The following is a 26622-nucleotide window of genomic DNA, read 5'->3' on the forward strand; positions in this document are numbered from 1 at the left end:
ACTAATAATGACTAGTCTTGTTGAACACAGTATGCTTTTGAAGCTCAGCTCTGCTGGGTGTGCATTCCCCCCACCCCCAACCATTTTCCTTATACCATAGAAAATTACATATCTTCTTAAAAAGTTTATTGAAAAAAAAACTTATGCTCTAAAATCATTTTAATAAGATGCAATTGTAACCCACATTTTTAAATTAACTTTTTATGCTGAAATAATTATAAATTACCAAAAAAAGTGGCAAAGAGAGCACAGTGAGTTCCCAATATTCTTTATCCCATTTTCCTCTAATGTGAACGTCTTATATAACCACAGTGCATTTGTCAAAACTAAGGAATGAATATCAGTACGTTATTGCTGACTAAACTGCAGACTTCATTGGGGTTTCACCATTTTTTTCCACCGATGTCCATTGTCCTTTTTTCTCTCCAGGACCCAGTCTGTGGTTCCACATTGCATACACCCTCAGTATCTTCTTGGTCTCCTTTGATCTGTGACAATTCTGAAGGCTTCTCTTGTTTCTCATGATCTTGACAGTTTTGAAGAGTACCGGTCAAGTATTCTGTAGAGTGTCCCTCAGTGTGAGTTTACCTGTCATTTTCTTGTGATCAGCCTGGCTGGTGGGTTTAGGGGAAAATATCACAGGGGTGAAGTGCCCTTCGCATCCCATTATATCAGGGCTGCGTGCTCACCACATGTTTTATCACTGGTGATCTCGACACTTTAAGGTTGTTTTTACCAGGTTTCACCACTGTAAATTTACTTTTTCCCTTTCCATGCTCTATTCATTGGAAGTGAGTCACCAAGTCCAACCCACATTCAAGGCGAGGGAGGATTAAGCTATAACCTCCAATTTTTTACCTTATTTCTTCTACACCAGTTAAGTTGCCGCATTTTGGATTCTAAGTTGGTCCACCACTAGGAGGACCACATTTATTCTAACAGTTTTCCACTCCTTTCGTAAACATTTTTCTCCTTTTTTTTTTTTCCCGCCATGTGACCAGCTCCCTAAAACTCCATTTTTGTATACTCCTTCTCTCTTCTCTGCAGCAGTGATCTGATTTTTTAATTGTATTCATCTAAAAGTTAGCATTGTGTATACCACGGATACTTTGCCTTTCCTGGTTCCCCAAGTTTTGAGTTGAAAGATGAGGTGTGTTGGGTAAGTTATTCATGAAGAAAACAAAGAAGCTAAATTTAGACAATACACACAGGGTTAAAATAACTCTCTTCACAAGTTAACCACCGATGAGACAGCTACTCAGTGAATGTCCTGATGTAACAATTTCGAGGCGTGTCCAGGGGGCTGCCGAGATCCTTGGGGAAGGAGGCACTCTTGACTGAGCTTCTTATGTTTGTCTCCTAACACATTAAAAGGCACCAAGAATGCGCCCAGTACATTTTTGTTTTTTTTATAGAGATATGTAGGTGTAGGTTGATATAAACACATGCCGATTTCTATACAACAAACACAGGCAGAAAAAAACAAAGCCCTAGAGAAACCAAAGCACTGCTTTTGTAGCAAGAGCTCCCAGCAGACCCAGTGATTCAATGTCTGGATTTAAATCCCAGATCTGCCACTTACTAGCTTTGTGATCAGGGACAAATGATTTACCTTCTCTGCGCAGATCTACAGAGTGGATATAGTATCAGTACTTAGGAGACAGAGAGATTGTGGGAAATAAGTGAATTAATCCACGTAAAGCACTTAGCAGAGTGCCTGGCACATAACAAACATTCAGTCAATATGAATTATTATTACTGTTCTTATTTATGAAGTTTTAGGTTTAGATCACACCAAGAGTTTACTTATGTGTAGACTTTTAAAGTAGGTTTTGGTTCATTGGTCAATTGAGAGGGAAGAGCAGAGACCTCCGTTGTACTCCCTCCCTCCCCCCCCCCCCCACAGCCTTCCTCACTAGCAACATCCCTCACCAGAGTGGTACATTTGTTACCACTGATGGACCAACACTGACACATCATGATCACCCAGAGTTCTCGTTTACCTTAGGGTTCAGTCCTGTACGTTCTCTGGGTTTGGACAATGTATAATGACATATATCCATCATTATAATATCATACAAAGTATTTACACTGCCCTGAAAATCCTCTGTGCTCTGCCTATTCATCCCCACCCCCCAACACAAGTTGTTTTTTAAAGTAAAATCATTTCACAATAAAAAAACCAGAAAAATTGCCCAATGAATTAACTGCAAAATATTAACTTGTTCCTATGTAGCAAATAACCCCATTTCTCTCTTTTAAAACAAAATTATCTGGGGGGAGGGTGTAGCTCAAGTGGTGCAGTGCACGCTCAGCAAGCGTGAGGTCCTGGGTTCAATCCTCAGTACCTCCTCTAAGAATAAATAAACCTAATTACCTCCCCTCACCAAAAGGGAAAAAAAAAAAAAAAGAACTTAATGTGTAAACCAAAGTTATCAATTTACTCCTACCTTTTTTTTATGCTAAACTTATTCCTGCACTTTGAGTTCCATAATTAAAAATATTTTAAATAAAATGGCACTGCAACCACTCAATGTGAAAATCAGATTGTAGCTAAAAGTTTTGGCTTTCCTTCCCTTGACAGAGGAGAGCTCCCTGCTCTAGGTGTCCTGGCTTTGGCCATCCTGGGCAAGGCAGAGGCCTGGACTCCGAGTTTAGATTATTCGGATGACCTCAGCAGTGTTTAAATCTTTATCAATGGTGATCTTTAGCTTTGCATTAATTTAGGATTTTCCAAAAGACAGATTAATTAAACCATCCATCTTTCACAATTAGGCTGCTCCTTCATTGGTAAATATAGTCATGAATTATTTGTAGATACAGTTTTTGAGATTAGCTATGAACAACTCTTCCACAAAGTAATTTAGTTAGTGAATTAAAAATATCATGTGAGACCACAAGTAACTGATCCCAAAGAACTGCTGAGTGGGGTCGCCATGTATTAGGTTCATTATGCAAATCGGCATCCCCAGAGAGCCATCCCAAAGACTATTAGCCTCTTTCACCTTTAATAACCTAAGATCTCCAGCTTGCGATGTGTGCAGGTGAAAATACGTTCTGCCTGTGGGTAAGGGTGTTATTAATGCGTAATTCTTTAGCTTCTTTCTCCCTACACTGGAATTCTATTTTGGCAAACCTCTTGGGTTTGATTGTCAGAGAGATAAAAGCCTGTGGGTACTGCAGGAGAATCTTGAGTGAATCTTGGTAAATTTAGAGGGTCAAGTTACCCTTCGTGGACTGCTGTCTCTCTCTGTGAGTAACAGTACATCTCTCCTTCCTGGCTGTACCACTGATGGTGTTGCACGTGCTCTGACTGGCTCTCCCTGGGTTGGAAACCTTTTCCATGTGACCCTCTGTTTGCATCTGTAGACGTGTCAAAGGAACCAGTTGGATTTCAGATGCTACCTCTGGTGCAAGAACAGCTGATTCACAGGTAATGTTTGTCTTAAGCAGATAGTACCTTTATCTAGAAGAAATTCAGCCAGGGCTCTTGGCAGCCTCAGCAAAAGTGTCACTATTTGGGGGCTAGAATGGTCACCTCCAAAAATAAAGTGCAATCTTACAGCCTTTGGGAAAGGTATTCGCTTGATGCCGGCGTCTGCTGACATTGAGAAGGTGTGATAGTTCACAAGTCTGAAATAGTTACCATGCGTCTTCCCAGAAGTGAATCATCAGTAGCTTCAACCTTGGAAAAGTTCAAGAACACTAGCAGTGTAAGGGACTGTTAATCCTGATAGGCAGGACTTTCCAGTTTTGCTGATATAATTCAATTAGTTAGTGACTTAAAAATAAAAAAAAAAAAAGATTATTTTCCCCCCATCCTTTTTGCCTCCAGATCTCTTCTAGGGGTCCCCTGTCACAAAGGAGGGTTTGGGGATTTGAAGACAAACTGTCTTTCTTAGAAGGATCCAATACAGACAGCCTCCAGTGTTAACCTTTAGTGCAGTTAGAAATTCTCAGTGTCTTGTTTCATCTCGTGTTTGGTGGCAATATGTGACATGTGATGGGGCAGTGACCAGAAGGTGTGCTGTCTGTGTGTCCCAGGTACTTAAAACAATGCCGAAAGGCCAAAGAAAAGAACTGCATGAAATATTCACCCAGCATTTTGGAGAAAGAAGTGATTCAATTTCTTTTATTATCTACTTTAAATAATTTGTTGTGTTTCATCCAAAGGTTATCTTATCCTTTGTTTCCCTCATTGTGCTACATCATCTCTTTCTCCACCTCTCTCCGAGGATCTGCCCTTGTAAACTGCCCTTGTAAATTGTCGTCAGTCTTCAGATAGTAAAGAATACGGTCCTTTCAAGGTAGCCTCTGTTCCTCTGTCCTGAAGTCTGACTTGCCTTTGACTGGCTCTTTGTGGGACACTTGGCTATTTTTTTGTTCTTTTTCCATTTTACTTACACTTCTCGTTCTTTCGTTTGTGGTTCTGCCTTCCAATAGGATTGGTTTATTTGTTAACTTTTGATTTTCAGCCTTTAAGACTCATTCCTTCACTCATCTGATGTCTTTCATGCTCTGAAATATGTTCAGCCAAACCTGGTCACAGAACAATTTTCATATCAACAATCATATCAGAACTCTCTTCAAGATTTTATATCAACATTATCTCTTTAACCTTAGTACAGCTTCTTCACAGATGAAAAACTGAGGCCCTGAATGGTTCCCTGAGCTCAGACAGTGGATTCCTGGAAACTCAGTTTTTCTGACTTCCAAGACAAGTGATTAGCCAAGTGAAAGCCCACTCTGAAATGTGTGGCCCCTGGACCTGCTGAACAGGCATCATCTGGAAACTGGTTAAAATACAGATTCTCAGGCTCGGCCCCAGATCTACTGACTCGGCATCTGCATTTTGTCAGGATCCCAGGTGACTCACGTGCACATTAAAGTCTGAGCAGCTCTGAACTTCCCCGCCCGCATTGAGGGACAGCTCTGTGAAACAGACCTCCTAGCCCCGACACGTTTGCTGTGCATTTGTGAGGTTTCTCCCAAGCCCTGGCTGCCCTGATTGACAGTCATGAGAAGAAGACAGACACAGCCTTGGCCTTGGCTTCAGTATCTGTCCGATCTCGATTCTGGAATTTGGGTTTCAGACAAGTTGCATTTGCAGAGAGTTTCAAGTAGCTAATGACACAGCAAGTGGAAACTCCTCTCTAGGCAATTAGTTTTCTTTGTTTTCATCTACTTGTGGTTCACCGGTTGAGTTTAGCGTCTGCAAACCTGCCGGTGACTACCGAGGCATCCTAGCTTGAACTGTCTTTAGCTGACATCTGTTTCTTGGAATATATCGTTTGCAATTTTCCAAGCACAGAGTGAAATACACACAAGTGCTTCGTGGGTTATTTCAATATCCAAAACGATTTTTATTGTTTTCCCAAACTGCAATAAAAGAGGTGTTATCTCCTTCATTCCCCTGACTGGATTTTAAATTTAGAGCAAGACCAGCGCGTGCATTTGACAAGCGGAGGTGTAAAGCAAAATCTATTTGATATCAGAATTGAAATGAATCACTGGCATGGGAAACAGTCATGAATATTTTCTTGTGGCGAGAAAGTGTTGTCAGATTTAACAGCTATCATATCAGCTCATGTATAAGGGACACATTCCAGTTTCGGATTCTGCCGGACAAGAGCAGAGTAATGGTGAAAAATGGGTGTTAAAGCAATTTCCAGGTAGAAAAGAATAAAGGAAATGAAAATGAACCTTGAGGGAAGCAAAAACACCTTTGAGTATTTTTTGTCTTTTTTTCCCCCCATTTTTCATTTCCAAATAAGCTGCCTCTCCCTTTGAAAGGCTCTCTAGAAGGGATTGTAATTTGAGGCAAGCCAGAATCCTGACAATTCATGTATATGTTAATGGTTTGAGACTGACTTTATTTCATGTTCTTGAATGTTTCTGCCAATTGAGTGCAGACCCCCAGAATATATATTTTTTAAGAGGATTTGAGACAGACTGGTAGCCTCTGCCCGACGAGCTTGGAACCTGGAATCAGTGCTGTTGCTCACTCAGCAAGGCGAATTCCACAAACTCATCTTTTGTGATTCTTCTAACTCTGTGTGCCGAAAAATTAGGGTAAGTAGTAAAATTATAACCCCTCCCACCTAAAATTCAGCAAACCCACCACTTCTTTCTCTGATACAATGGAGCCTGAATGTGACCCAGGCCTTCAGACAAAGGTCACAAATATGAGGTTTGAATGTTCAGAAAAATGCAGAAAAGACATCCCCCCAAGCTTGACAAAATCATCCTCCTTAGGCACACATAAGTTTAAGCGACTTCACTAACTCAACGGGTTAGGAAGTAGATGAGGAAAATAGACAACTCGGCAACATCACAGCTGGGACAATGGGGACAGGAGATGATGGTGACATAAGAAAAGAGAACAAAAAGAAGAAAGAGGGAAAAAAAAAAGACCTACAAAAGATTGCATTGGCAGTTTGGGGTCTTTTATGGCTCCATACAAACTTTGGACTTGTTTGTTCTAGTTCTGTGAAGAATGTCATGAGCATTTTGACAGGGGTTGCATTGGATCTGCAGGTTGCTTTGGGTAGTGTGGCCATTTTGATAATGTTGACGCTTCCAGTGCAAGAGCACAAGAGATCTACCCACTTCTTTGCGTCATCTTCAATTTCCTTCATTAATGTTTTACAGTTTCAGAGTATAGGTAACCTCCTTAGTTAAGTTTATTTCTGGGTATTTTGTTGTTTTTGATGCAATGGAAATGTTTATGCCAGTTATAAAATTCTGGTTTTTGAAGTGAAAAAAAAAAGTGAATAAGGGGCCACAAACGGCAAAATATCTTTCTTTCTTATGGGTGAGCTGTACTCCCTTACATATATATGCTGCATCTTCTTTATCCATTCACCTATTGATGTGCACTTAGGATGCTTCTGTATCTTGGCAATTATAAATAATGTTGCTGTTAATAGTGGGGTGTATGTATTTTTTTAATTAATTTTTATCTTGTGGTTAGCTTTATTCCTTTGATAACTATGTAAGTTTAAAAAGCAAAAGCTCTACACATTCTTAGAAACAATGAACAGTACATATATGTAAATTTAAAAAAAAATGTGCTGTATATTATGTATACATACTTACATGCAATATATCGTATATGTGCAGTCAAATTGTAACAATTCTACCTAATAAAACTGAAAAATTAAAACAAAAGAGATGATGGTTGATGTGGTCCTCACCCCCACCCCCTCATGGACTCGTTACTCATGTGCCCACAATGGGGAAGGTAATAATCATTCAGAAGTGGCCTTAGACTCTGGCCATCAGCTCGGCTGACAGCTGTCCGCACACACATTCTCACTTCTGTGACCTTCTGGAGGGAGACCTTCTACTCCCCCTCACCTTTTCCTCCTACCGCTGAAGATTTATGGCCCGAGTCTGCTGAAATTCTTTAGCAGTTGTCCATGATGATAACCTTACAATCACAGAAAGTTCTACAACTTCTGGAAGGCAAGATTGGAATGCTCCCTAGTTCCACTTTGCCACACTGATGCGTTTACCTTCCCTTCAATTTCGACATTCCTGAGCTGTGAGAGAACGCCCATTCTCTGGCATTTGTGGGGATGCTGCTGTTAGCTCAGCTTTTATTGTTCAGGATGTGCAAATTGATGCTATCTGAGAGAAAAATTTAAAATTCCCTGGCTTCTATGCTAAATATATATTACAACTTCACATTTGAAGAAAGAGGATTGTCTTAGTACCTGAAATGAGATTTCTGTTGAAAATCTAAGTCAAAAATTCACAGTGATTCCCAGCAGTATACAGATGATAAGTTTTCTATATATTTTACATTGGAGAGAGCCTGGAATATGTTTATGCCACTTTAATTTCCTTCCTTCTTAGAATTACCAGCTACAAACTCTTGAAAATTGAGGAAACAACATGGGCTTAGAATCATGGCTGCATTGCAAAACAGTTCAGTGTACGTTTAAGGCATTTCAAGCAAAAGGCATTTTAGAAGGCTTCAAGTTTGTATCTTGCATATATTATTTTCCTTTTTGAAGACTTTCATATACCTTTGAAATCTCTTCCTTGAAAGAGAATTGATGAAAAATAACATTCTTAAATACGAATGATTCATTAATGTAAAGCATAGGATTGTCGCTCTTGGGTGTATCTGTAAAAGGGATATTTGCAGAGTGACCTGTGTCCCTCCCACCTGCTCTGTCATTACTTGAGTTCTTCTAATGCTGGTCCTGAGCATGTGCCATGGTAATACCAGCATCTCCAGGCTCCTGGGTTCTGGGGAGAGATATATTTCATGCTCAGTTAAGTTCCAACATGGCAGAGATGTTTAAATGCTGAGTTCAGGGAAGACTCATAGAGTGTACATGCACAAATTGTTTATGCTATGCCACAGTTGAGTACCAGTGGCTTATTTCATTCATTCATTCATTCATTCATTCATTCATTCTTCAACAAATAATGAGTGTCCACATAGCCATATATATTCCTTTTTCTAAGTCTTGAGAATAGAGCACTGAACAAGAAAAATAGTCCCTGCCCTTAGGAGGCTTATTTTCTCATACGGGAGTCAGAGAATAAGCAAACAGATGTTGTGATGCGTGCTATGTAGGAAAATTAAAGCAAGGTGACAGAGAGAGGATGGAAGCTATTTTAGATAGTGTGGTGAAAGAAAGGCTACTTGAGGCGTTGATATTTAAGCAAAGATCTGAACAAAAATTACAACTGAGGGAAGATGAACCATGTAAAGATGTGGGTCTGGAAGAACATTCTAGATGGAGGCAATAACAAGTATAAAGACTCTGGAGGCAGGACTGAGTTTGAGATCTTAGAGCAGTGCTGTCCAATAGAAATATAATGAGAGCCACATACGTAGTTTAACATTTTTTAGGAAAAACAATAAAAAAGTAAAAGTACTCTTGAAAAGTAAAAACACACAAATGAAACTGATTTTAATTATATATTTTATCATTTAACCATGCAATCAATGCAAACATTATGAATGCATTATTTTACATTTTTCTTTTTATATGTTTTTTCCATAACCTGATGGATATTTATATATAAAGTATGTCTCAACTCAGAAGCTAAATTTTTATTGGAAGTAATGGATCTGCATTTTGATTTCATAAAATTTATACTTGATGAAGTAGATTGATATATCCATCTTGTCCAGACATACTTCAAGATTTTCTGATAATTAAATTAGTGCCTACTTTTAAACTTAAATTTAATTAAAGTGAAATAAAATAAGAAATTCAGTTCCTCAGTCTCCCTAGCCACATTTCAAGTGCTCAGTAGGACCGTATGTCTGGTGGCTACTCTGTTGCACAGTAAGAAGGTCAGAGAGGCTGGAAGAGAACAAAGGAATTGGAGAGTTAGACAAAGGCCCGAAGACAGAGAGCTTAGGAGTCTTGGTGGAAATATCTGGATTTCATTTGGCTTGTGATGGGAAGTCTTTGAAAGTACGTGAATGGGTGAGTGACGTGCTCTGGTTTGTGCTTAAGGAGACCCATTCTGGCTTCATTAGGGGAGACATAGGAGCATGAAACCTGAGCGGAGATCATTAGGTGGTTAGGTAAGGGTTGTTTTTTACTTATATCCTTATTGAAAGACATGCTTAACAAGAGACAACAGACTGTCGAATCTGGAGATGCCGAATCATCGTCCATGTGTGCCTTGTTTCTCCCAGCTGTCTTTTCCGCCTCCTTCTTCCGTCACATATTCCACTTAGCTTTTCGTTTTTCTTTTCCTCACTTTCCTCTTTCTTTCTTCTCCCTTTTCTTCTTTCATCGCCCCCCTAACAGCCCCCCACCTTTTTCTCTCTTCTTATTCAATCCTACACGCTCTAATCTTTACCCCTTGTTTATTTACTCAAGTTGATGCATGGAAGCTTCAGAGAACAGCTTAAAAACAAAATAATGTTTAAATGTCGCTCAAATTATCATACAGAGAAAAAGCATCAGTGTCCAAAAATTCTATATGGATCAAGAGTAGATCTAACGTATTTGCATTTTAAAACCATAATTGCTCCTTCGTAGATGAGTGGATGACTGATTCCAGCAAGTATAATTGGAAGAATTTAAATTTATTAGGTTACAGAGAAGATGATCTATAGCAGTTTCTCAAACTTGAGCAGGCATCAGAGTCACCTAGGGGCTTATTAAAACACAGATTACTTGGTCCCATTCCCAGAGTTTCTGATTCAGGAGATCTGGGGTGGGGACCAAGAATTTCCATTTGTAACAAGTTCCCAGGTGAAGCTGCTGCCGCCACTGGCCTGGGGAGAACCACTGATACTTAAAGACAGGAAATAGCAGTAGACCCTGACAGGGGATGGGGAGTGGGGAGAGTAAATATAGGATGAATCACTAGATGCTTTAAGAAGGAGATGGGAGGGTGGTGCTTTGACTGGTGATAAATGCTATGACATTCAGAGGCAGCCTAGTGACTGGCTCAGAAATGTGGGATGAGCAGTAATACACACAGAAAAAAAATCACCAGGGTCCTACGGATTTCCATGGGATGAATACATCCCAAACAACTGGCATCTCAAGGGAGATAAATGCATCAAGGCAAACTAATGGAACACCTATTATGTGCTCATGTCATCCACTGTCTACCAGACAGCTCTGCTAGGATGCCTCATAGGTACTCAAAACTCAATCTGTCCTGAAGGCTTATTATCACCTCCCCTTCATCCTCAAATCTCTTCTCCTTCCTGAACTTGCTACCTGCATCAGTGACCCCACTAACAAAGTCACTATACCAGGAATCTAACAGTGGTCCCCAGATCCAGTATTCCTTTCAATTTGTCTTCCTGTATAACTTGCGAACCCATCTTGTGTTTTCCTCCCCTCTTACGAACACTGTGAGGCTCTCAACATTTCCCACCTGGAGACAGACTCTTGCATCTAATTTTTCCTCCTGGAATTTCTCAACCAGGTTTTCAGAGGAGTTAGGTTCTAAAATAGAGGTCTGACCTCCTTCCCCCTTTCCATCCCTCTCCTCTGAGGTTTCACCTGGTACAAGCAGCCTTCACGACAGGACACCTGTCTAGCCTCCTCACACCTTCTCGCCTTTCCTGTGTTTCTTTATGCCTCCTCCTCAAACTTATTTTCAAGCAGGAACAAATCATGTGCAAATCATCCCTGAGCACACCACATGTCTGCAAGCCTGTGTGATTTCCTTGGACTGTCTACCTTCTCCACTCATGGCTACATCCATATTCTTTCTCTTCCAAGCTCTGTGAAGTTCACCTCCTTGGGGAAATCTGCCCCAAGACAAAAGCAAAATTCCTCTTGTGTGCTTCTTCTGTACCCCGGGCAAGTTTTTATTTTTCTCCTTAGTATATGACATGGTTATTATTATGAGTTTATATATCTGTAATTCCATGAAGTCTGTTGCTGGAGAAGTGAAGCTGTCATCTCTTTGTCTTTATATCATCAGAGCCTGGCAACTTGGTAAAATTTGAGCTGTGGAATTATTTCAGAACACTGGGAAAACTAGCTAGATTTAAAGTAAGGATGAACTGGGAACTAAGGATAAAGATGGATCAGACAATCTGATGTTGGTATGAAGTGTGCCCAGCTCACCTGCACGGGTTTCTGTGTGAGGGACGCTCTTTGACCTCTCATCATACTTCATTCAACTTCCACTGTATTGTGTAGCATTTAGTAGGAGTTCTTTACTTGAACCCAGAATGTCTGCCAACTATCTTCTCCATGCAGTTGACAATGTACTTATGTTCTTTTAAACACCATTTCCCAAGGGTTGTTCTAAACAGTTGGTTTATATCACCTCATTCGATCTTTCCAATAACCAAGCCACTATCCATAGAGGCAGCCAACCTTTCTGGTTAAAACCATACATTCTAGTCAGGTTACCAGGTCCCAGGGAAGGTTATTGAACCTCTTTGGGCTTCAGTTTTTGCATCTCTAAAATGGGACTATTAATAGCACCTACTTTATATAATTGTTATGAGCATGAGTGAGTCAATACTGTAACATACCCGAGACTGCCTGGAACATACCAGGTGCTATGTAAGTGATTGTTAAAGAAATTGTACCATTTTCTTCTTAATTTGCCCATCTTCCTCCCAACCAAACCAAGTGTTTCGTCTCACAGCTTCTTTCATGAGTGATGTTTTTTTCAAGGGTTGTGTGGTTTGTCTGAAAATATGGGATTGGATACTGGAAGGACTCAGATCTATTTCGGAGCCTGCTACTGGTGTCTGGGTCATCTTTAGCACATCATTAACCGCTTGGGTCCTCAGATCATTCATAACAGGGTTGATAATAGTACTACTATCTTTGAAGACACTGGGATGGTCTAATGAGAATACATCTCTATAAAAATTGTAAGCTGTAAGAGGCTATAGCAATGGTAAGTGAAGAGTAGTGAAACCAATAATTATAAACGTAGCTTCCACACCTGGCCCCGCCTTCAAGTCCCTCAGATAACCTCCATTTTGTAGGAGGCGTATTCCCAGCACCACTGTCTGACTCCTCTGGGTCAAGGTGTCCCTATAGCCATCTCTCACTTTTCCTCCTTTACCAAATACAGAGAAATACAGACAATGAAACTCTGGAATTCATTTAAGGTCTGGAATCCTTCAATAATCTCCTTTTCATGATTAAACACATTCAAGTATTACATGACACACACACTAGCAAGACCACACGTTCAGTCACGACTTCTGTCCCTGTTGACTCCTGGGAGCTCACTGATTCCCACGTGGCTTCTCGCTTCTCCCTTGCACCCCGCTCACACCAGTCCATTCCTCCTTCTCCTTGGTCAAAATAGCATCTCAGGACTATAAATGATTTCGCATTTTATCTCCTTGGAGTTCTCCTTTTCCTTTTGCTCATCTTGGATCTTGCACAAAGAAATTAAGAAAACCAATTGGGTCATTTTAAATCTTACCCAATGAATGCTGAATACTTACTTTAAAAATTTACTCCTTCTTATTATTTTGACAATTGGTTGACAGTCCCATAATTTAAAAAATCTGAAATTTGAAAACTGTTATCTTGGCATTCTTGAAAAACTTCTATGGAAAATAGGAGGTGGGGTTTAATTTTATTTGTCAAGTTAGATTTTCCTTTGACTTTAAAGATCACTCTGAGGATTTTGCAGCCCTGTGCAACTTGTGGTGACACTTTCCATTTAAATGATATTGCAGTAAAAAGAGAAAGGTCAGGGACCAGAAGGAGAACAACAAGGAAGTATCACTTAAGATAATATTCAGGCAGATCTTTGATGGAGTCAACCAGTTTTAATTCTGAATATATTCAACAGTGAGTTTTCCAAAAAAAAGTCTGTCACCCATTTTGATGATTATGATATACTTACAAATAAATCACAGTTGAATTCGTAGACCCAAATTATTTATTGTAAAGAAATGAAGATGGCAATATGTTTTCTATGCCTTTCCAATTAGAGTTTAGATCAATTTATCTTTGTGAAGATATTGCCTAGTTGAATTTTTTTTAATATATTATGACATGTTATTGGAGCCAACTAGCTGGAACACAAGGTTCCCGGGACTCAACATTCATTATTTATCCATTTATACTAATAAACCTTTATATCCCACATGTCCCCTGCTCAGATTTGAATGGGGGCCTCAGAAGCACAGCCTGTTTTAAATTTACGACACAACAGCGATTGCTTATGACAAAGAAGAACGACGGAAAAGCGCATCCATTTTCCCCGCAGGAAGACAAATGATAAGATCTTGTTTTCTTCTTAAGAGGTGGCATTCCTCTCCCCTCTTAGAAGAAAAATTAGTCTTAAGAAAAAGAAACTCAAAGATCATAAAGCAGAAAAACGGAAGAAAAATGGATTTGGGGATGCAAGGTGGAATTAAGTCGTAATAGAGAAGTAGCTGGTCTTTTCCTACCGAAGGGCAGAACCAATTGATTTATGACTCACAACTTAAGCTTGCTTTCCTTTTTCTCCTTCTTCTTCCTCCCTCCCTCTCCCCCTCACCCCCACCCCTAGGAAGGGAATGTGGGTACTCGGTACTCGGTGGCATGTCTCTTTTGATTTGCTGCACTACGTCTTAATTACCAGAGCTGGGGGATCAGGAACTGGTCTTCTCGAACTTCAAAGGCTTCAGCAGCCCGAACAGCATGAGGGCCATCAGATGTGCTGGGATGCGGAGTGACAACAATATGGTGTCTTCGTCTTTTCCGAGTGTCAGCTCATTTTTTATTTGTGGCACATCCAAGTGAAAATGAGGACACAAGGAGGGCTTAACTCTTTGTTAGTCTCTTGTTCAGTGACGGCAATGTCTTCCAATTCAGTGCCCAGCCCAGATTACTTAAAGAACAATTCTTCAGATTTTAATATGCCTCCTACTTAGCAGAACTTGGGCAAAAATAGCTATTGATGATAAATGGGGACAGAAAAGCCACATGCTTGTCAGGAAACATGATTAGAGATTCCAAGAGGATGTCTGGAGTGATTTAAGTATTGCTAGGTATTAGTGACACCAGGGCAGGGAGGGGGCTGAGGAGGGATAAATTGGGAGTTTGGGATTTGTAGAAATGCAGTGCTGTGTATAAAATAGATAAACAGCAAGGTCCTACTGTACAGCACAGGGAGCTATATTCAGTACCTTGTAATGGCCCATAATGAAAAAGAATATGAAAAGGAATATATATACATATATAAATAAATGAATCACTATGCTGTACACCAGAGATTAACACAACATTGTAAACTGACTATATTTCAATTTAAAAAAAAGAAAATAAACTTATGGTTACCAAAGGAGAAGGGAGGGGAGGAATAAATTAGGAGTCTAGGATTGGCAGATACGAATTACTGTATGTAAAATAGATAAACAACAAGGTTCTACTTTGTGGCACAGGGAACTGTATTCAATATCTTGTAATAGCCTATAATGAAAAAGAATATGAAAAAATATGTATATATATGTATAACTGAATCACTATGCTGTACACCAGAGACTAACACACTGTAAATCAACTCTTACTTTAATAAAACAAAGAAAGGAACAGTAACGATAATAATAGGGCAGTAGCTGGAGTGACAACAGGAGCAGCTAATATTTATTGTTTGCAAGTTGTCAGGCACCCATGTAAATCACCGTTATACATGGTGGACCTCGGAGAGTTTAAAGAACTCGCCCAGTGTTATATAGTACGGCGTGGAGTTAGGGTTCTAATCCCAGCCATTGGCTGCAGAGCCCCGGCTTGTGAATGCTAACAGTTAAGTGGAGACTTAAATAGGATTTAGGTTCTGAATTCAGTGCATGGGGCGAACATGGTAATAGTCAAAATTACTCTCAAGTGCTGTTAAATTGATCATAAAATACAGCCTACCTTTTAATTACTGGGTGTGGATATGCGCAACTTCCCAGTAATGCTTACAGGAATATTTAATAAATAGAAGAACACAATAGCAAGATGTAATTTTAGATTAACTTTAAGGTGCAAAAACCAGAGTGTACATAGAGAGCTGCATTTGCCTAAATACTATTGATGTCTAACATGACTTCCACATAACATGAAGATGATGATACTAGATGTGGGTTTCTCTATTCTAAAGGAGGCTACAGAATACATAGGTTATAATCACTGTATTTGAGTGGATGTGTGCCCTCTTTTCCCAAGGAAATGCACTTTCCACACCAATCCAGTGACCGGCCTAATGTGGGGAAGTGGAAGTTGGCTGTGACTCTCAAGCAAGGGCTTCATGAGATACCAATACGCTACCCTCACAGCAACTCTGTGCTTATAAATGTTTCAATTTTTTTTTTAAGTAAACGGACATTTAAGGATACTAAGTAGCTCACCTAAAGTCACACAGGCACTAAATTTCGAGGATTTGCTAGGAAATCCTTGGAACATCCCACTCCTGGCTGTCCTTTGGTCAAGTGGCAATCTAAAGATGAGCTTGAGCCACTGCTACCAGGAGAACGTGTGCCACTAGGATTGGCCTCTGATTCCCCAGGGAGACCTTGTATGTATCAGGAAGGGGTGGATAAAGGCAGGGCATCTTCAGCAAAATGTTCCTCTCTTGTCCTGTGTCATGATAAATTATGCATACTGGCTGCAGTGAATATTTCTGTTTGAGAAGAGAAGACACCCACCTCTCAGCATCTAAATTGAGAAAAGAATCATTGTTCTTAGATGTCATCACTGCCAATCACCCTTGAAATAAAAGAGGGAGTCTGTGTCTACTGACCCCCCAGGGAAGTGGTGAGCAGGCTGGTCCACAGAACCTGACAGGTTTCTCTTTCTCCTAATTGAAGGCAAGGGAGAGCTTCGTGATCACTTTTGAAGCAAAAAAGAAACCTTGCAAGCAGAGGGCTGAGAAACCTATGTAGATACGATCTCATTATTTCTCAACACCCTCTTAGAAAATTGAAAGGGCCTTGTAGAAAAATCCTGGTGACTGATGGCTGCCCACTGGAGTTTGGGATGCTTCACTCATGACCTGGTAAGAGGAGCCACTTAATTATCTTCAACAAAAAGGGCAACAGTTATTGCCCACGAAGTGTCCATGTGTCTTGTGTCGTGCTGATCTGTCTTCCATAGACCCTGCGAGGATTGCCTGGTTGATTGCAGTGTGGCATCCCATGTTTCCTGGCGTCTTTGGAAGGAGCCCTGTTCACCAAGATAGATGTGCGTGTAGATAACTCTCAGAACCTATACGCCAGCATTAGAACATCTTAGGGGACACACTGCTATGAGGGCATGGATGGGTGTTTGTGTTTGTAACACACACACACACGTTTTCTAAATCAGTTGACTTTTTGATCCTTTTTGTTGCTCTCACTTGCCCAGCATTAAATCAGCCATATCACCCTCAGTTCATGGTTTATTACCATCTTTGGTCCAAGCAAGACTCCTCCCGTTTTATATATTTATTTTCCCCTCCATTTCCTTTCCTATTTACCTCATCATAACCATCCTAATGTGTTATCATCAAATGTATATGATGTCTTACTTACACACGTTTTAGTTTTTACAAATGCCATTGATTCTAGATCTCATTCTGTTTCTCACTTATTTTTCACCTTTTCCTGAATTTATTGGATTCATGCATGTTTCTTCGAACTGCTTCCTAGTCCACCATAGTCTTACACCAGCACACTGTACCCATCCACTGCCTCCAGTTTCCACCAGCATTAACAGAGCTGTAATAACCATATTCCTACGTGCTCACTGTGTCTCTGCTTGATAATTTCCTTGGAATATATACTCGGGAGCAGAACTGCTGGCTCACAAGTAAATCTACACTTGATCTAATCAAGTACCATGAGCTTGCCACCTAGAATCACCACACAAGTCTACACCCCTACTACAATATGATATATCTTAGTTTAAATTCACAATTTTCTAATACTTTATGGTGCTCTTTATGCACCTCCCCTCCTATAATTTGATGTTTATATATTTGCTCATTTTTTCTATTGTGACTCCTGATTTTTGCTTTCTGGTTGTCTACATTTGCAAAAGTTCTTCGTAAATTAAAAAAATCGTACATATATTGTCTCAAGCTGCCATCTCTCTTTTAAGGTTGTCTGTGTGGTTCTTTCTTGCCTTCACTATAGAGCAAGGAAAGCCGAGTGCATGTGGGATGAGAAAATAGCCATTCTGAGTGGATGCCTAGGTTTTTTAGAGTAGGTCAGCCCTGCTCACACCCAGAATCTGGACATGCAGATTAAGAACCTGAGTTTAGGATTCTCACCACACGTTTCTGCTTTCCTTTCCCTGGGGAACCTTTTAAAATAACCATTGAAAGTTAAGTCCAGGAAATGTTAGTGAGTGAAGCCCCACCCACCTTGTAGGTGATCCGTGCTTGCTGCCCCGCTTTGTGTCTCCTGCTTGCTCACTCCCGACCTGGGATGGAGGACTGCCCTTTCCCCAGCGCCTTGTGTCCCTGTCTCCCTGCCCCCATTTTTGGGATCTGTAAGGATTACATTCTGTGATTTCACTTCCTTTGTGTGAGTGTATTGAAACTGTACCTTCAATCAAAGCAGCCCTGGGGTTTTCACCTCCCCAGAGTGGGAGCTCAGACACTGAGGGAGCTACCTGCCAACCTGCGGGGGTGGCTTGTGCCTCCTCATTCAGCAGGACATAATTTGTATAGTCCTAATACACAAGCTGAGGGACCCCTGACAGCTTGCTCTTGATTCCCTGGCAGCCGAAGGGCACAGGGTGATCCAGTTTTGGACAATGAACTATAAACCAGAGCTTTCACTTTCCTGGTAAAGGGATAGGGGTCATTGGTAGGTCTTGCTCCTTGTAGCCTTGTGCGTGACTGTCTATTGGTGACTCAGTGCCATTTTCTCCATTCTATGCCCTGTCCTGCAAGAGGCTGGAAGCCTGGGAATGACTTTTCTCAGATTTCTTGCCATCAGAGATTCACTTTAGAGCCAGTACTTATGTGAGATCTGGAAAGCAGAAGAGAAGCTAAAGCCATTTTATTGGTCCTTGGACAGCAGTGAGCGGACACATGGACTTCAGCAGAGGAGACAATTTTTGCGGTGGTTTCTGGTCATTTTCTTTAGAATCACCTGCTTTGATGATAAGCAGTGCAAATCATGATCAGTTATTTTCTGTGGTTCCTGCAGCTTCCTAATCCCGAAAGCTAGCTGCAGACTCAGAGTGAGCAATGACCTATGCAGACCTCCATTCTTCCAGACCACCCTCCTAACAATTCCATAAGCACTAAATTCCCAGTACTGAAATTCTTTTTCCATTTCAAATACCTACAGAGTTTTCTGTTTTCCCAAACAGCCTTGACTGATACACACAGAAAATCTGATGCATAGCCCTACAGCTGCCATCCCGTAGACAACACTGCAGAATATTCCAACATGCTGAGATGCTGAGATAGAAAGACAGATTCTTGAGGATACGACTGAACCAATGCACAAGCTGTAGACTGCATTACATTTTCACTGCTTTGTATGTGAAGAAAAATAGACCTGTTTGTCAGCCATATTAGTCATGTGTTCTCATATTTTTAACCAAAGCACTCGCAATGTTTCTCCTTCCTCAGTTTCTCATCTGTAAAACTCAGCCACAGTGAAGTTCAGTATGCACCAACAATATAGGATGCTTAGCAGCTCATAATCACTTGAAATGTTGACGATTAATGTTGAATCATTTTACCAGTCCTCAAGTCAAAAACAAGATACAGATCTTCCTTTGAATGGGATTTTTAAGGAGGAGAATTCATGTAAATAGGATATACTTTTCTAAACTTGAGCCTGGCTACTCAGTGCAGTTAGTGAATGCCAAATGATAATACTTTTGGATGGCTACTTTTTATTAGCATTGACAAACCATATTAGAAGGCGCATTTCACAGAGATTCGTGTATGAAGTGCACAGCATATCTCAAAACATAAGGGATAGATTAGGCTGGGGATAGCCCTATGCGATGTACAGAAAAACAAACTTTAGTGCTATGGGTATGACTTTCTCTCCTAATGGAATGTTCTATAAATATTTCTCATTTTATAATAACTTATTTAAAATAGGGTGACCATTTATAAATGCTCCGCTGGAGACCAAAAAAAAAAAAAAAGAGAGAGAAAATGTTGATTATATCCTGTCAACAGAGGATAACTGGGAGGTCATTATATTCCTTACTGTTCTACGAAACCAAGACTATAATCAGCACCTTGGTCTGAAAAATCTATTTTCCTCACCCAGTGGTTTTACAGACTTAGTGTCTTTACTATGGAAAGGCATTCGGCTCGTCCAGCTTCTCTAGCTGTGTTCGTAAATCAAAATAATCAGTATGAGCAGAACAAACAAGAGAAAAATATTATGATAAAACACAAGGGAGACGTGAAGGAATATTTTCAAAGGCACAATACTAATGAAAACCGTAAAACCATTATTTTATTTTTTTCCAGAGTGACTTATCTGCTTCTGAAGAATCTTTGCAAATTTGTTTCACTCTCAGGATATTCAAGGACTACAAAGATGTGTTAATATTTTGGCTCCAGACCCTTAAAATTACTTATATTTTCAAATTGAGTTTTATCTTGTTTGAGGTCTATAAAAATAAAATGATTTTATGAAGTGTCAGTTCTTCCTAGTTATCTTTGCATTGTTCCTGTTAAAGTTATAATCTCTTCAAGAAATCGAGGCTTTTAAAACGTGGTTTCAATATCTGCTAATAGCAATAATAAAATGCATTTATGTGGCTCTCCTTTTGACTCTTGCCACCTTGAACAATATTCTGGGCTTGGGGGACCGACACCAAATTGACAAACTGCAGTAAAATTGCTCATACGCTGAACCGGGGAGATAAAACGGCTGAGTGACAGGTGGGACTAATCAGCTCGCAGGTAAAAATCAAGATTGGATTTGATGAGGGGATTTCTTGGTCCACGGTGGATTCAATCCTCTTTTCAATATACTGAAAAGCCATTTTTGGCCAAGTTTGATTTTCATTATTCCCCAACCCTAGGTCTGTCAGTGTTCTTCGAGGGGATACCTCCTCACTGGTTTTTCCCTAATTCTACACCTAACCAAATGGCCTGAGGGGAAGATTCAGAGTTAACGAAAGGATGGGGAGAAAATGAAATGCCTGGGCTCCTGTGAAATCTTATTTTGAAGGCCTGCTGTTAGTTATGTCCGTGGTTAGTTGCAAAAACAAAAAGGTAAAAATAAAAGCCACACAGTGAGATGGCACCAAGATGGTTTCTTTTAATTGGTGGCAGATTTACCTCTTCAGACCAGTTCTTGCCTGACCACCAACAGTGGTCAAGAGGGGTGATCATTTTAACATTTAAATTAAGTTGATCATATTGTCAAAAGTCCTGCCCTGATAACATGTCCTTTGCTCTCCTCTAGATCAAAAGTTCTTAACAAAAGAGTGATTCCAGGTCTCTGGAGAAGGAGTTCCTGAATAATACAATGAATTCCCTCTCTGTCTCTTGAAGGGGTTCTGATAGGTTAAGTGCATTTTGAACAAAAATAGAAAAACCTTACAATATCTTGATACCCCACTGTTTCTCCTCGTCGTGTCATGACCCTCACAGACTTTCAGTGGGTTGCTCTGTGTTATGAGGCTGAAATTCGTATGTTGAAGTCCTAACCCCCCCAGAACCTCAGAATGTGACTATATTTGGAGACAGGAACTTTGAAGAGGAAACTGAGGCAAAATGAGAGCCCATGTGGCTGGGCCGGAATCCAGTAGGCTGGTGTCTTTATGAGAAGAGACGAGGACACAAACACAGAGAAAAGGCCATGTGAAGACCCGGGAAGAAGGTGTCCTTCTACCAGCCAAGGCGAGAGGCCCCAGGAGAAACCAGCCCTGCTGAAACTTTGGTCTCAGACTTCCAGCCTCCAGGACTGTGAAGAAAATAAATTTGGGAAACGTAGGCCACCCACGCTGTGGTTCTTTGTGCTGTCAGTCCCAGCAAACTGAGGCACTCTGGGCGGCTACCCTGGTGGTTTAGGTCCCGAGAGCTTTGTTGGTGATAGAAACAGTAAGGTGGGCAGGTCAGTGGGGGAGTCATCACATGATGCTGCCTCTACAGGCGTCAGGGAGGGGGCGTGGGGCCCGTGGGGAGCTTTGTGCAACGTGAGGAATTGAAGAGTGGGACACCCGGGCATTGCCGGCACCAAGTCCGGTCGTTTAAGCTGCCAAGACTTAATCCACCTCCGTTTACAAGGTTAATTTACTTTAAAAAAGCAAACTAACAATTGGGTTTTAAGAGTCTAGTACAAGAATGCTCATGATAAAAACAGCCATCCTATCTTGCCCTGCCCTCACCCTCTCTTCCAGCAGCAACTACCTTCACCTCTGCTAGCTGTGTCCTCTACTATTAACTTCATATTTTAAATAATATGTTTATATTCTTACTTTATTCACTCAATGAATATTTAATGAAGTGCAGTCCTAGTTGCAGGTACCCAGCAGTGAACAAAATAGTCCAAATTCACGGTCTGCATAGAGCTGACATCTCCTCGGGGGAGGAACACAATGAGCAAAATAAATAGGTAGATTGCGTGAGATGTGATTGTGTTACAGTGAAAACATGTAATATAAGAATGTGATGTTTGAATAAAAAAAAATACGCACAAAAAAACTGGAGTTAGGCAAGGGAGTGTGTCCTAAGGACATTCGAGGGTGAAGACTGCAGGTAGAGAAAACACAAAACACAAAACACATCCGTGCGCAGGGACGGATGGTGTGTGGTCTGGAGCCCAACGAGGCCTTCAGCTTTCACTCTGAGAGACAGGATCCTTGGGAGGGTTCTGGGCAGGGGAGTAACAAAATCTGAGATCATACAGATTTAGAAAGAGCTTGGTGGCTGCTGGAATGAGTAGTGATGGAAGAGGAGCTGGGCTGAAAGGAAGCAGTAACCATGCTACTGCAGCAACATGGCTGAGAGGGTGAGGGCAGAGCTTGGGGCAACTTTTGGAGGCAGAGCTGGTTGGATTAGCTGATAGATTGGATGTGGGGGGGGTGGGTGGTGTTGGGAAGAGGAGAGTCAAGGATGACTGGAAGAGTTTGGGTTGAGGAACTGAAGGATGGGGCTTCCACTAACAATGTTGGGTATACCTTTAGAAAAAGCAAATTTAAGAGGGAACAACATGCTAGTGGCTTAGGGCAGTCTCAGTTTATCCTGTTGTCATTGCCTAGTTGTCAGCAGCTTCCTTTCACTCTCCAAAGCATCCCTGTTAGGCAGGTATATTATGGTCACCTTACTGTTGGACATCCCGGTGGGGATTTCAGGGAGGCAGAAGAGCGTAGGATCTGAGGAGAGGCTGTGCTGCATACAGACCTTCAGATCCCTCAACATCTCTATCATTTGCCCATCAAAATAGGTTTTAAATACTTAAACATATCACTTCCATTTTCCACTAGAGATTTTCCTCCAAGAGTGTGCCATTTATTTATGTGTTCAAAAAAAAGACAGTGAAGTGAACACATGAGGTGTCAGGCACTGTTCTAGGTAGGTTGTAAATATTTACGCTTTTTTTTTTTTTATCATCATAACAGTTTTACAGAGAAGAAAAGTGACTACAGAAACTTATGTTGGAAAAAAGATACATACCTTCATGAATTTTGAAAGTCTTTTCCCGTTGTCTTTCAGATCCCAGACTTCGCTGTTGCTGTTGCGGAATCATTTTCATCCTTAATATGTGGTATGTGATCTGCTGATTTTTTAAAAACAACTTCTTGTCCCTAGTTTTCTAAAACTTCATGAGATGTGCCTCAGTGCAGATGTTTTAAGCCACTGTGCTGTGTCCCTACAACTTGGAGACATAGCTTTCATGCTGGGAAATTTAAGTTAGTTCTTTGATCATTTCTTCCTCAGAATCCGTTCGTTCTTCCTTTCTAAAATAACTAATATTGGGTTTCTTGTATTGATACAATTTTAGCATTTTTATTTTGTTTTCCATCTTTTGCTCGAATTTCTGAGAAATTTCTTAGCTTCTAACTCTTCTGTCCAATATTTTGTTTTGGTTATTTTATTTTTAACTTTCAAGAACCGTTACTTCTCCTCTGATTGGCCTCTTTTCTCAGCGATTTGTTTGTGTTTCACTGGTGCAGCATTTTCTCTTACCTCTCTGGAGATGTTTGCTTATTTTTGCAGTTCCTTCTGGTTCCTGAGCCACTGGCTCCTTTCAGCACTGCCATGTGCCTTGTGCACTTGTTGATTTGATTTAGTCTCTCTACATCAAGACAGAGGACTTTTTGCAAATATCTGATGACCCTTGGTTTTCTATTCATATTGAAATATGAGGCTAAAAGTGTACAGTGAGCTGTCTGTGCCTCTTGGAGCTTGTCCACCACTGGAGGATGGCTTTGTGGTGACGTTCCGCTTCATCCCACACTTGTCAGGTCTTGGAGATCTTTGTCAAGAGACACTTTCATTTTTCCAGAGAAAAATTCTGCCTGAGAGATACTGGACTGGAGGTTGAGGGCTGGCTCCTACCACCCAGTGTAGATTTTCCTTTTGCCTCCTGTTTTGACCTGAATCCTGCCCTCCTCGCCACCCCACCATCATGTGCTTGGTGCACCTCACCTTCAGGTTCTATTTCTACCATAATCACACCGCTGGGATTTGTGGTACCAGGAGGGGACTCCTATCGATTCCAAACTCATATGCAGACTTTCAGCCCGTCTCCCTGCTGGGAGCCCCTGGCTGAACGGACCTGCTTTTCTTCTGTGTTCTCTTTTCCAAGCAAAGATGACCTCTATTGGATTTGCCTTTGTTCTTCCAAACTTTTAATATAGTCTCTCATCCACTGTTGCCATCCTTCTTGTTCTCTTGGCCTTTTGGACTTGATTGCTTTTTAGAAAAAGTTTCTTTATGTCTGTTTTTTGGAGTTTGGAGAGGGGCAGGAAATAGATGCATCTTTGCCAGGCAGCTAATTGACCTTTGATCTAAAACCTCTCCACAAAAAGGATAAAAAAAGAAATCCTATTCTGGCTACATCTTTGAGTCAGATTTAAAAAACTGCATTTTGAGTTACCAATCAAATATATGCCTCTGTATTTCATAAGTTTTAACCTTCCCCTTGAGGGAAAAAAAAAAAACAAAACAAATACACAAGTCAGGTCAATATCTTCAGAGTCATTTTTGAAATGCATTGAAAGGCAAAAGAAAGTACTAGTTTAATTTTTTTTGTCTTGAAAACATTCAATAATTCATGGACCTGATATATTATTTTAGGAGAAGCTAGTCTCCCTGAATGTTAGGAGGCCAGCCTCTCTCTGCCTTGTAAGCAATGTTTTCTTTGATTCTGATTTCCTACATGACAGTGGAGCAGGTTGAGAGCATTTTTCTAGAAACAGCCTAGTCTTTTTCCAGAAGTACAGTCAAGTCCCATGATGCATTCATTCCCACAACTTTGCAATCGGATGATGGAATGGTCTGTCTCCCAAGAGAACTGGCAGGGCTTCTGAAGAGACAGATTAGAGTTTTAGCGGCCATTCAGATTATAGTGATTAAACACAGGGTTGGAAGCAGTCTACCTGGGTCTCACCCTGACTCCTACAAGTGTTATCTGTCTGTCTTGGGCAGAAAACCCCTTGGTATTGATTGCCTCTTCCACAAAATGGATAAAATGGTAGCACTATCTCATTGGGTTGTGTGATTATAACTTAGCAGGACCCTACTGGGCCTTCCTTGGACAGACCTCTCCATGTCCTCTGCCTGCCCCTTGTTTGTAGAAATACTCCGGCCTTCCCTGAGTACTAAAGAATAAATTTAATCAAAGAAGTGAGAAAATGCAGAAATAAAGGAAAACGGTTAAGCAAGACCAAATAATAATAGTTTATCTATTAAACAAGTTCAAGGACCTTTTGTTCCTCCCCAAGGACTATAGATAATATTCTGAGCCACATCCTTTGAGCTGTTTTGCAGAGACTGGACCCCCCACCAGGTGAAGAAGTTAATTGCATGAAGCCCACAAGCAGGTGGACCCCAGACCAGTTGGAACCAGAAGGCTGACGATGGTGACTCCCACTTCCTCCACCACCACCCAATCAGAAGAAGGTCCAGGAGCCAGTCATGCACCCTGCAACCCTCTCCCTCACCCTGTCTTTGAAAACCTTTCCCTGAAAGCCATTGGCGAGTTTGGGCCTTTTGAGCATCAGCTGTCTGGACTCCTTGCTTGGTGCCCTGCAGTAAACGCTGTATTATTTTCCTTCACCACAACTCAGTGTCAGTAGATTGCTTTACTGCTCACAGGCAGGGGGCCCAAGTTTGGTTCAGTAACATGATGATTAAATGAATTAAAACATGCAAAACATTTAGTAGAGTGGCTGATAATGAGGATTCAGAACATGTTAGCTACTATTAGTATTCTGTTCTATTTTATTCTTTTTTCTCTTTATTTATTATTCCATTGATCACTAATTACATGGATGGTCTCTTTGACAATTGGCTCAAATCTCTCCCTGAGATACAAACACAATGATGAATTTAGTATATATCCTTTTAGCTCTTAGAATAATTACATACAGAGCATGTAAAATATATTACCTATAATAAATATAGAATATAGAATTGTACATAAATGTATATTATATATGTTCTTATATATTTTTGGATGTATATACCTAAAACTAAAGCTGAAATTTAGCCAGTTGACTTAGTCCCCCAAAATGGACTTCCTGAGATATTTATTCACTTTATCCTTAGAATCGTTCTAAAATCGTTCTAAATCGTCCTGAACAGAATTCAGACTGATAGGCACAAAAGTCACTTTTTCATCGTTTTCACATGCATATTTGTGTACGTAGAAAATATAATAGGTTTCATGTGTGTGTGCATGTGCTTTTTTTTACACAAATGGTGCACTATATGCATTGTTTTGCAAGTTGTATTTTTACTCAACTATTTGTTTGGAGGATTTTTCCATGTTGATTCATTGCTTTTAACTTCTGAATACCATTCCAGTGAATAAAAATGCCACATTTTATGTATTGGCAAGGATTCTAGATCTTCCAAATGTCTCTCGACTTAAGAAACCCACAGAAGGACGTCTGAGTCACCTTACTAAGAGAGGCTACTCCCTGAAACTGAGCTTTCCAGCCCTTTCAGCAAGTTCCCCATTGTCTGCTGGACCAGGTGTGTCTCCTCCTTTGCCAGAACAGAGACACCTGGACGGGTGCC

The 26622-nt window shown here is 40.6% G+C and overlaps 1 long non-coding RNA gene across 1 annotated transcript in view; it reads left to right on the forward strand.

The window, feature by feature from the left end:
* The window catches only part of LOC116663773, a 212305-nt gene extending 186058 nt beyond the window's left edge, over window positions 1-26247 (forward strand). Inside the window, exons 6-7 of the long non-coding RNA XR_004320102.1 lie at window positions 23089-23140; window positions 25369-26247. This is a non-coding gene — a long non-coding RNA (uncharacterized LOC116663773). The remainder of the gene's footprint in view (window positions 1-23088; window positions 23141-25368) is intronic.
* The last annotated feature ends 375 nt before the right edge of the window (window positions 26248-26622 follow it).

This window comes from Camelus ferus, chromosome 5 (genome assembly GCF_009834535.1).
Source record: "Camelus ferus isolate YT-003-E chromosome 5, BCGSAC_Cfer_1.0, whole genome shotgun sequence".
Taxonomy (NCBI): domain Eukaryota; kingdom Metazoa; phylum Chordata; class Mammalia; order Artiodactyla; family Camelidae; genus Camelus; species Camelus ferus.